This window comes from Arachis duranensis, chromosome 2 (assembly GCF_000817695.3).
Source record: "Arachis duranensis cultivar V14167 chromosome 2, aradu.V14167.gnm2.J7QH, whole genome shotgun sequence".
Lineage (NCBI taxonomy): Eukaryota > Viridiplantae > Streptophyta > Magnoliopsida > Fabales > Fabaceae > Arachis > Arachis duranensis.
Window position 1 is genome coordinate 50029791 of NC_029773.3, and position 13233 is coordinate 50043023.

Consider the following 13233-nt stretch of genomic DNA (forward strand, 5'->3'; position numbering starts at 1 on the left):
CATTCATTTGGGTGTATTTAATACCTGTCTCTTATTTTGTCTGAATAACATGAAATCTGTTTAGAATACCGGATGTGAACTTGGGAAGTGATGATCCTTCCTCTCAAGGACGCACAGAACAAAGTAGTGTAAACAAGCCGGCAGAGAGCATGTAATTTCTCTTTCAAATAACCGTTACTTTTGTTCTTCTATTACCTTCTACTTCTAATTTTGTATATATATTTTTTTAGAAAAAAAGTCCTTTATTATTTTATTCAAGAAAAAAAGGCAGGAAAAAAAGTAAAAACTGCAAGTATGTAAGTTCTCAAAAAACAAAGCCTGTCTTCTTTTTGAATTGTTCGGGTGTATTTTTTGACTTTCTTTGGGTGCATTTTAGGTTGAGTCCGGTTCAATAGTCAGCCAGTGAGCCGGCTAATTCAAATATGATGGTTGTGAGGGAACAAACACTGTCGAAAGCACTTGCAATGTGAGTTTTTCAAGAATATTTCAACCTTATAACCTTATTATTTTCAAAGGCGTTGTTAACCTTTTATTTTTCTTCTTGTTTAGAGTTCCGATTCAAGTTTTTGTGCCAGTGTCCCAAACAACCACTGTGCCAGAATTTGAAAAAACACCTGAGACAGATTTTGAACCAACTCCTCTGCTACAAATTGAAGGAACTACAAAAACGTAAGAAATAGTATTGGGTGTATATTGGGTTATAGTTCGGGTGTATATTTGATAACAGTTTGGGTGTATATTGTTCCTGAATAGTTTTTTTTATGCCATGATTAATTTTGTGTAACTGTGCAGCACTCCTGAACCCCCCAACAACTTGAAGAAAGCACACCCACGATTCCCCCAGCTCCAACTAAAATGTAAGTTCATCAAACTAAAATCAATCTTTGCTTATCATCCGTATATTCTTATTCTTATAATACGTTATACATGATGACGCAGTTATCCAGCCGCAGAAGACGCTGCTGCCCTGATGATGATGGCACGGACAGCATCGTATGTTCCCAGAACAGATTCGTTGCCATCATTCAGCCTTGCCCTCACTGATTCAAGCCAAGAAGAAACAGCAACGCAGGAGGGAGCATCAACGCAGGAGGCAGAAAGGGCAAAATCTCCAGAAACTGTAAATTTGATAGAAGAATTAGAGAATTTGGTACAAAAATAGCAAGCAGTGCAGCGAAAGAAGAAAGTAAAAGTCCACAAATTCAAAGGGAGACTGGGGGAAAAAGTTCTGGGAAGTTTGAAACTCCTGCGGGAAAAAATCAGAATACAAATGATATGAAAGAGAAGTGCTACATCTGGGGGACGCGAGTGAAGACACACGCAGATGGCAGCACTAACGAGTATGACAACATGTGCACTCTGATTGCCCAAGATAAATACATTTTGACAAGAATGCACCTTGCATCACTCCAGGCGGGAAGTTATATAGAAGCTGAGGTAATATTAGAATAACATTAATGTTTTTACACCAAAGTTTACTGCAATGTTTATTAATGTAAATTGATTTCGGCATATATTTCTAGATTGTATCTGCCATGTGCCTTATCCTCAACCAAAAAAATGATAAAAGGTTTCAAGAACAAGTATACTGTCTCCCCCCCGATATTGTGGTAAGTGTTACTTCTACGAATTTTGGGTATATTTTCTATATTCGTTTGGGTGTATTTTTTACGTTCAATTGGGTGTAAGTTGTGTACTCATTTGGGTGTATTTAAAGTATTAGATTGGGTGTATTTTCAGTATTTCATTTGTTGTTTCACAATTGTTGCAGAACATGGCCATTTCGAAGCACCCAAACAAGGAATTCATATCACCTAAAACCAATAAAGAATTCAGGGTAGAAGACTACCCAAGTTTATTCCCTTCATAGATGCAAAAAAATTAACTTCGCATCCATATGTAAGTTTTCATTTGTAAAATTTGTTAGTACCATTCTTTACTTATATGCCAAATAAAATAACACACTGTTGAAATGTGGCAATCCTTCAGATTTTTGTACCTGTTTGCTACTCGGGCCATTGGTGGTTATGGGTGATAGATTTCATATACTTGACTTGCTACACAAGAAAGCTCCAAGCGATGAGAGAAAGCAGCTTAATAAATTTACTATAAGTTGGCTTTGTGTTCTTTACTTTAATAGATAGGTGTATTTCAATTTAATATAAGGTGTATGTATGTTTTACTTTGGGTGTAAGTATGTTCTCCTTTGGGTGTAATTTCTTTGTCGAGTTGGGTGCATTTTGTGGAACCATTTGGGTGTATTTTGTTTATCAAGTTGGGTGTATGTTGTTTATTAAGTTGGGTGTATTTCGTTTGTTGTGTTGGGTGTATATTGTCCATTCAGTTGGTTGTATCTTATGCATTCATTTGGGTGTATTTTATATCTTTAGTATGTTCTAAATAATGATTGTTTGCATTCATTTGGGTGTATTACTGATTTATTTTTGTATTTAAGGGATATGTAATTTCAAGAATAAGAGCATATGCCGGCGGGGAACCTCTGAAGAAAGACGAGAAGGAGAAGGAAATTAAAGCATCATACGTTAATATATCAGGCCAAAAATCAACGTATAAATTTGTGACTCTGAACATTAAACTTTCCTAAATGAGATTTGTAATTTATTTTCTTCATTTTCAGCTATGACTGCGCTATCTACGTTATGAAGTGGCTTGAGTTAATTGAGTCAGAAAACATTAAAAGGGGAAAGTATGAATGGGATAATTGGAAACAGGTAACTGTCTTTAGAACTATATAACTCTGTATTACTTTACCAAATTAATATTGCTGTTTAAACCGAATATACTTTTTAATTGTAGGACGAGGTGGACCACTATAGAGTGGAGTATGCTTCGTGGATACTATTCAGTGAAATGAATAAAGAGAGAGATCAAGCAATTAGAGCGAGTAATGCAATAAGACTGTCGAAGCCATCCTCCGTATTATTGAGTCTGTTTTGTCAAATAAATTCTACTGATATAGAAACTGAGTAATCCAACTGCTAGCTAGTTTGTAAATTGAACAAATGCTGTAAAAAATTGCCATTTATAAACAACTTCTATTCAATGAAATTTTTTTTCATAGTTAAACTATATGTGCTATTAAATTGTCTGTGCTGTATTCAAAAGCTGTATTACAGGTGGTAAAATATGAAGGAAAACATCAAGACAGATCTAAACACAAATTATAAACTTTTACACCCAACGAGAGTTTAATATACACCCAAACTGTCTGTGCTGTTAAACTGTCTGTGCTGTATTCAAAATGTATGAATTACAGGTACTAAAATATGAAGAAAAACATCAAATCAAATATACACCCATAACCTGCGATTTTTTACACCCAAATAAAGTTTAATATACACCATGAAATCTATCCCCCCTGATGCTTTAAGACTAAAACCCTGAACCCTAAACACTTAAAACCTAAACCCTTACCCCTAACCTGTAAACCCTAAAACCCTAAGCCCTAATATTATATATATGTATCTATATGTAAAATGTGAATTCACAAAAATACACCCAAAAGAACAGTGCTTTTACACCCATATTCTGTAAAACTATACATCCAAAGAGTTATCCCCTGCTGCTGGTACCCTAAACTGATAATTCATAACATGTCCTTGATATTGGCTGGAATTTGAATGCACCACTGATGTAGCATCAAACAGGTTTATCTGAATATAACACTCACATATTAGCTAAACTATTAACGAGAAAAATAAACTCAATCACCACAAATTTAAAGAACATTACTTTTACCTCGCTTAAAACTTTCGTTTTCTTCTTCTTTGTGGCATTTGCAATCCGTTTGTCCAACTTTGAACCTAGCCTATTTTTTGGACGTCCTCTTGTTCGAATCCTTGGCGGGCTTTGAAGCTCGTTAATGGATTCCAAGTTGGCGTCTTCGTGGGATAAAGAAGATGTCCCATTCCTTTTGGCTTTTAATGATTCCATCTTAGCCATGACGATATCGTACGCACGGTGCAAAATTACAGTCAGCTCCTCCAATTCGGATGCAAATTCGCAAATATTTTGCGAACGAAAAACTAATTGGTCAAACCTCTTGCTTCTTGGCTCCATCAGTGGCTCGTCGTGGCTGCTCTTGATGTGTGTGTGTCGCCACTTTACCTTCTTGCTCCATCGTTCCAGTATATATCTAGGTGACACTTGGCTTACTTGTTCAAAGCTTAACACGCTTAGTGCGTGACGACACAGTATCCCTCTCGACTCAAATAATAAGCATTGGCATTTTACCTCGGCTGCAACTGAGTCGTAAGTAACCACAAACTTGTTGAATATTGAACTGGAAACTTGTTCTCCGACTTCGTATACTGAATAACCTAGAGCGGAATTCGTTAATCTGGTGATGCAATTCGCCTTTCCTCTAAATTGCGCTTGGACTTCCCTAAACTTTTGATGAGTGTACACATCTTGAAACTGAGCTTCAATGGAGGATTTGGTTGCACACGGTATGACCGTATGAAAATCTGCAGCATCTGATTCTCTCTCTGCTTGCTCCCTGCTTCTGAGGCAATTATCGTATTGTTTGACGAACTGAATAAGCGAGCTGTTCCGGGTGATAAACTTGTTAAAAAATGAATGCATGCTCTCGCTCCTTTGTGTGCTTCTCATCCCTGCCCAGAAGTGGTGATCTAGATAGATAGGAACCCATATATGACAGTCTTCATACAGATCTGCAGAATACACCCAAACACAGAATATAAATACACCTGAAAAAACATGCAATTTACACCTCTGCTGCAGATTTTAAACAAACATTATCTGAAAGCCACTTGTTGTCCACAAGACCAAAATTCAGCAGAAAATTATTCCAATTCATATCGAATGAGTCTTTGCTATGAGAGTTCCAAACAACTTGGCTCATTTCGTGTTCAATATCTGCATGTCCCTTGTACCCGTTTAATTTGCTTGGAATCTTCTTCATGATGTGCAAATACACCAACGGTGAATTGTTGTTGGCATACAGGCCTCTAAAGCCCTTTTCATTGATGCGCATTGATCGGTGAGAAACCTTTTCGGAGCGTTTCCTCCCATATGTACCCATAGGTGCTATATTGGATTTGAATCAGATTTCGGATCAATCTATAGCAACGAAGCCAACATTGAAATAACCATTTGAATGATTCAATTTCTTCGTTTTTCATCAAAGAGCATCCGAGAAGTGTTGACTGACCGTGGTGATTCACCCCGACAAAAGAACCACAGACCAAATTATATCTGAAACAAATTACCATAGTGCAAAATGCAAAATCATTAGGTACACCGCTTTGTATACACCCAAAAAACAGCCAATATACACCTCTGCTACGGATTCATAAAAATACATTAATTTAGCATCATAAACAGGGGCAGTTTGTTACCTTTTTGTATTGTAGGTGGTGTCAAATGAAATGACGTCTCCGAAATACTCAAAGGCAGCTCTACTTCTTGCATCGGCCCAAAAAGCCAGCTTAATCGATTGGTCCTCCTCGAGTTCAAGCTCAAAAAAGAAATTCTGATTCTTCTCTTTCATTCTTAACAAATATTTTCCGAATTCCTTTGCATCTTCTTGTTCGGAAACATTCCGCACTTCCCTGGTAATGTAATTCCTCACGTCCTTTTCGATAAAATTTAACTCGCGGTGACCCCCGGCAGCCGCAACAAATGATTGGTAGGTTTTGCTTGGTCTGATACCAGCCTCATCGTTATTCGCTGTTTGAGCGTCTCTGCTTTACTTGGACAGCAGGGGTGTGAATGATCCAGCACAACCTTTGAAATAATCCAAGCACCGACATCCTTCAATGTGTGTATAAATTCTTGCAGGACAGTTTAAACCGGCTTCGGATTAGTCTTCTCGGTCGGAGATATTTTAGATTTCCATTTTTCCTCTCTGCTACATGTAATCAGTTGATTCTTAATCTCGTTTCCCTTCCTATTTGTGCTCTGAACTCTTGTAGAAAAACCTGCAGCCTTGGCGTAGTTCCTGTAAAATTTTTCAGCATCTTCAAGGGTGGTAAAGGTCATTCCAACCTTCGGAACAAATTGGTCATCAACAACTGAGAGAGGCTGCAGAATACACCATGTCAAAAACTATAAATACACCCAATCATGTCTGATATGATACACCCGAACCGCAACAACTCAACTAAAATGACAATAAAAGCCATAAACTGTAAATACACAAGCTGCAGAATACACCATGTCAAAAACTAAAAACACATCCACTCATGTCTGATATAATACACCCGAACAACAACAACTCAGTTAAAATAACAGAAAAAGCAGTAAACTGTAAATACACCCACACTTCTAGCAAAAATACACCCAAAAAAGATATGATCTACACCCGAGCGTCTGCTATAAATTCCAGATAATTAATCAAAACTAATACATTACATTCAATACACAGATTTATCTTCATGCATTATTTTGACAGTCAATGTTCACGGATTATTCACCTACACAATGCTATACAAATTACTGCAACAAAATTCATAGTAATCCTATGTAAATCAAACCTCAGGAACTTCGTTAGATTCAAATTCATAGTCCACTTCGCCTGGATTCAGCTGACAATCTGAGATTGAATCTTCCATTATCTTCAAAACGAGTTCAAACTTTGATTTCAGAAAACAAAAAATCAAATAGAAAACGAAGCTGGAGTTACAGAGAGAGGAACTAACGTAAATGACAAAGAAGAAACGAGTGAGAAAGGAGGGGAAAAGAACGATCGAAGAAACCAGGGGAAGCTTCGCGAGAAGAAGAACGAGCAAATCTACAAATAAGGAAAACGAAGAAGGAAACAAATCTTTTAAATTTGGTAGTTATATATAGCGCGTGTATACGACGTAGCCATTGGAGCGCATTTTAGGTTTTAGGGTGTTAAGTAACTTGTAAAGCATACAAGTGGTTAGCGCTTGTATGCAAAGCTTTTCTGTTTTGCATTTCCGTTCTACATCTTACTGCCATAAATGGAATTAACTTAGAAGTTGGAGCCTTTTCCTTAAATACCAAACAATTTATCAAATTTTTGGATCTTTATTATGATTTTCTGTTGCTTTGTTGCTTTGGGTTCAGTTCTGCTGACAACACAGTCAAAATGTTCGATTGCTAGAAGCATAACAGTGAGGGAGTTGGGTCTCCTGTATATAAATTAGAATGTCATGAGGCAACTATCCTTTGTGTACAGGTATCAAGGATATCATGCTTTTGTTGCTTCTTTTAATTTTGGAGTTTTTGTGTACGGTCAGCTATGGAGAATTTTCTACAGTGAATATTAAATGATCTACAATTATGCATATGCTTCAATGGTGTCTTGACAAGTCCTTTGTATTTGGAAGCTCTGCTGAGAATGGCTTTCTAAACATTTGGGACAATGAGAAGGTTGATTCTTTCATACTAATCAGTCTTATGTTTCTATGTTGTACCTCGTTTTCATTTTTTGTTGTCCAAGATTATTCAATGTAACGTTGGAGTTGCTACTTTTAAGTTGGTCAGACATAAGTCAATACGGAAGAAGTGCTCCATCTGATTTATTTTTTCGGCATGCTGGCCATAGGTATGTATATTATAAACACAATCATAATTATTACTTGGGTAATGATATGGTATATTGCTTCTTTTGGTAAAGAAAAAACCCATAAAAGAAATATATTGTGCAATACACATGTTCTTTATAATTTAGTAAAACCTTTGCTCATTATCCAATTCTACTTTTCACCAAAGAAATTCTCTTATTACTCTTCACTCAGTTTGTTAGTTATGTTGAAATAGTTTGACTTCTTATTATGTATTCAGGGACAAGGTCGTTGACTTCCACTGGAATGCATTTGACCGATGGATAATTGTTAGTGTCTTGGATGATTGTGAATGTACTAGTGATGGTGGTACCGTACAGGTGAAAACAAGTTTCTAAAATTCTTGATTTGAATATTGTGAATAAACGAAGTTATAAAAGCATTCTAGCATGTATATAGTATTGGAAATTTATCAGATATGCCATGTACTTTTTTGAAACTTTAATGTTCTTTGTACAATTAAGTTGTCAATAAAGTTTTTGTCTGGTAGTCTCCCATAAAATGACAAATGCAACCCTCTAGTAAAAAAGAAAAAGATAAGAGCTAATTTTAAAAATAGCTCTATAAATAAGTGTTAACATGAAAAGACATGCTAAACAAGCGAGTTTGATAAAGAGCCATTTGATAGGTGTTTTTATATATATATATTTTGGATAATTAAAGAAAAATACTTGTACAATAAATTTTAGTAGTTAACATTATTTTTAAATTAATTTTAGCTAATTCTTTTATAATAAAAATGTTAGCAACTATCATACTTCATAAGATATTAATAGGTCAATTTTTTTTAGTGAATGGATTAGGTGTAAAAATATTTTTTTAGGATGAAAATTTTTTATAATGAAAAAATTGGTAAAGTGATCAAGTGAAGAGTTAATCACTCTTAAATTAAAATAGTTAGATATATTTTATAAAAATTATAAATTTAATAATAATTAATTCTTCACTTTATTAATTTTATCACTTTAGAGAAAATAAATTATTTTTTATTATATATCATATTGTTTAAGAAATTTTACAAGAAAATTCCTCTTATTCGTTGGAATACTTTTATTCGCCAGGACATGCTAAAAAGGTAAAAAGTAAAATCATATACAGTGGTTTGAATATTAATTTTTAATAATTTAAGTCAACTATTAATCTATAATTTAATAAATATATCAATTAATTTATTTTAAAAGATGAACAAATTAAAATGACTGGTAAAAAATAAAAAAAATCATATTTACAATAATATCATAGTAACATTTGCAATAAAGCTCCCTAATCTTTTTTTTAATATATTTCTCTTAGTGTAGATAATATATTTACTAATTTATAATTATTAATATTACTATTACTTAATATAAGTGCAGAACACATTAATATATATTATAAAAATACTATATTATATATAAATATGTATATAGTATAATTGTATAATTTATTCATGATTATTAATACAAGTTTGAAAAATACTTAGAAACAATAATTCATAAGGAGGTATATATTGTTGCGGACAATTTACATATATAAAATAATTTTATCTTAAAATGATCTAATTATAATTTTTCGAAAATAGATACATTTTGGTTTTAAACTAATTCTATATAAATTGTGGGAGACTCTATCAATTTCAAAAAATACACATAAAATACAAGAGATTAGCATGATTTACTAGTAAAGAAATTTTAACCTAAAGAAAATAGTAAAATTTATACACAATAGAAACAACACATAAATTTTCAAGCGTAGAGGTAAATATAGAAAAAGTAATTTCTATAACACATAAATCTTATTAGAAGGACATAATGGTTTACATGCAATTCCTATTTCCTAAAATACATAAATTTTGTGAGGGTATTATAATTTGCATGTAATTTAATAATGTAAAAATTTCAATTATAATTCACTTCTCTACTTTTTTAATTAACATGAAATTGCTAATAAGTAGGTAAGCACTAACTCAACACAAATAATTAATTAAGTCCATAAAATTATCTAATTATAATTTTTCGAAAATAAGTACAATTTGGTTTTAAACTAAGTCTTTATAAATTGAGGGAGACTCTATCAATTTGAAGAAATACACATAAAATACAAGAGATTAACATGATTTACTAATAAAGAAATTTTAACCTAAAGAAAATAGGAAAATTTACATACAATAGAAACAACACATAAATCTTGAAACGTAGGGATAAATATAGTGGTTTACATGTAATTTCTATGACACATAAATTTTATTTTGGTTTTAAATTAATTTCTATAACACATAAATCTTATTAGGAGGATATTATGGTTTACATGCAATTCCTATTTTCTAAAATACATAAATTTTGTGAGGGTATAATAGTTTGCATGTAATTTAATAATATAAAAAATTCAATAACTATAATTCACTTCTCTACTTTTTTAATTAACATGAAATTACTAATAGCAGGTAAGTACTAACTCAACACAAATAATTAATTATGTCCCAAATTAATTACTAAAAAATTAATTATTAAAAATACTAAATAAAGATTACTTTGTTAAAAATTAATTATTAATTTAATTATTCTAATAAAATATTATTAATTCTAGTGATTTTTATTTTGTTGAAAGAAAAATAATTAAAAATTCTAACTCATCTTTTTAGTTATCTTCCTACTTTTTAAATAAAGTAAGTTTTGAATTGTTTATCTTTTGTATTCTTTAAAAAACGCATATATTTGAATTTATTATTTTTTTAAGTATTATGAGAATAATTAGGATTTTCAATTATTATATTTGTTAAAAGATATAAAATATATAATAACAATTTTTTGGTGACTATATAATAACTAATTTAATAATTAGTTATTATAATTATATATCAAAAAATAATTATAATAACTCATTTAATAATTTTTTCTGATATTTATAGAACAATTTTTTAAATATATTAACCATAATTTCTATCTAGTGTTTATTTTTATTTCTAAGAAGGAACGGTGATTGATAAACCCCATTTGTAGGGTTTATCTTGTGCTTGATTTAAGGGATTTTATGACCTTTTACCCACATTTATTCAATGAAATAGCATGGTTTTATAACTTCTCCCTTAATTGTGCTTAAGAGTGAAAACATGCTTTTTAGGACTTAAAATAGCTAAATTTAATTCACCTCGTATGGTGGCGCGCACGCGCATAGTATGCACATGCGCCATTGCTGCCACCTGGTTCACTTAAAGCAAAACGTGGCAAGCAATTTTAGAAGTCTTGTGAGCCCAATCCAACTCATTTCTGATGCTATTTAAGCCAAGGATTGAAGGGGGAATGAACATACTTTCATGCTTTAGAAGTTAGTTACCATTAGTCATAGTTTAGTTTTAGAAGTAGTTTCTAGAGAGAGAAGCTCTCACTTCTCTCTAGGATTAGGATTAGGATTAGGTTTAGTTCTTAGATCTAGAATTTAATTCATCTTCTTCTACTTCTACCTTTCAATTCCTTGTTGTTAGATTCATCTTCTTCTATTCTTTTGTTGTAATTCCCTTCATGTTGTTCTTGCATTTTGTTGTAGATCTACTATTGTTCCTTCCATTTTCTTTCAATTCAATAAGAGGTAATTCATAATAATTGTTCTTCTTTGCTTTTCTATTGTTGATCTCTTACCTTTGTAGTTAGATATCTCTTTAATTCTTGCATTTAATAATGTTTACTTCTATTGCACTTTATGTGTTTGTTGAAATGCCTCTTCTAGATATAGTATAGATTTTGTTCCTCTTGGCCTAGGTAGAGTAATTAGTGACACTTGAGTTATCTAATTCTTTTGTTGATTGGTAAATTGGAGAGATTGTTAATTGGTTTGGAGTGCACTAAAGCTAGTCTTTCCTTGGAAGTTGGCTAGGACTTGTGGCTCAAGTCAATTCATCCACTTGACTTTCCTTTATTTAGTAAGGGTTAACTAAGTGGTAGCAATGAACAATTCTCATCACAATTGAGAAGGATAACTAGGATAGGACTTCTAATTTTCATACCTTGCCAAGAGCCTTTTATAGTTGTTAGTTTATTTTCATTGCCATTTACTTTTAGTTTATTTTTATTGCCATTTGCTTTTCATGCTTCTTATCCAAAACCCCAAAATAACTCATAACCAATAACAAGACACTTTATTGTAATTTCTAGGGAGAACGACCCGAGGTCCAATACTTCGGTTTATAAATTTTAGGGGTTTGTTTTAGTGACAAACAACTTTTTGTATGAAAGGATTCTTGCTTGGTTTAGAAACTATATTTGCAACGAGAATTCATTTGTGAATTCTAAACCGTCAAAAATCCAATCATCAGTGATAAATAACATATGTTAAAAACTAATACATTATTTAATAATATTATTTTAATCTAATATAAAATGATAGATACACTGTTCATTGCTAGAGTAAATTAGTTTATATACGTTACGATATATTAATGGCACAGATTTCTCTTCCCTCAATGATATTGTTATTTTTTTTTTGTGTTTAAATATGGAAAAAATAAAGCAAATTCTATCCTATAGCCGAGCGGATAATTTATTAGAGAGCAACACAAGACTCAAATCAAATAACATGATTAGAATTATTCTTGACACTGGTGCACGAATTTGTAATTCGCACAACTAACCAGCAAGTGCACTGGGTCGTCCAAGTAATACCTTACGTGAGTAAGGGTCGATCCCACGGAGATTATTGGTTTGAAGCAATCAATGTTTATTTTATTAATCTTAGTCAGGAGGTCAATAAGGTTATTTGGATTTAATTGTAAGAAGAAAAAGAGAATAATAGCGTTACTTGTTGTGCAGTAATGAGAAATATGTTGGAGTTTTGGAGATGCTTTGTCCTCTGAATTTCTGCAATGTAATATTTAACTCAATTGTTTGTAAAGCACGTCTACGGCAAGCTGCATGTAGGGTGTCACCATTGTCAGTGGCTACTTCCCATCCTCTCAGTGAAAACGTTCCTATGCTCTGCCACAGCACAGCTAATCATCTGTCGGTTCTCAATCAGGTTGGAATAGAATCCATTGATTCTTTTGCGTCTGTCACTAACGCCCAGCCTTCAGGAGTTTGAAGCTCGTCATAGTCATTCAATCCCAGAATCCTACTCGGAATACCACAGACAAGGTTTAGACTTTCCGGATTCTCATGAATGCTGCCATCAATCCGGCTTATACCACGAAGATTCTGATTAAGGAATCTAAGAGAAGTTCATTCAGTCTGATGTAGAACGGAGGTGTTTGTCAGGCACACGTTCATAGATTGAGGGAGGTGATGAATGTCACGGATCATCACCTCTTTCACAATTAAGCGCGAATAAACATCTTAGATCGGACCATACACACGTTTGAGTGAAATAGAAACAATTGCATTAATTCATCGAGACGCTGCAGAGCTCCTCACCCCCAACAATGGAGTTTAGAGACTCATGCCGTCAAAAAGTATGTAATTTAGATCTGAAATGTCATGAGGTACAAGATAAGTCTCTAAAAGTTGTTTAAATAGTAAACTAGTAACCTAGGTTTACAGAATATGAGTAAACTAAGATAATTGGTGCAGAAATCCACTTATGGGGCCCACTTGGTGTGTGCTGGGGCTGAGACTAAAGCTATCCACGAGTAGAGGCCTTTCTTGGAGTTAAACTCCAAGTTATGACGTGTTTTGGGCGTTCAACTCCGGAT

At 33.0% G+C, this 13233-nt stretch overlaps 1 pseudogene; it reads left to right on the top strand.

Moving 5' to 3' along the window:
- Positions 1 to 13233, top strand: part of LOC110278186 (WD-40 repeat-containing protein MSI4-like) — a 44837-nt pseudogene that overhangs the window by 17557 nt on the left and 14047 nt on the right.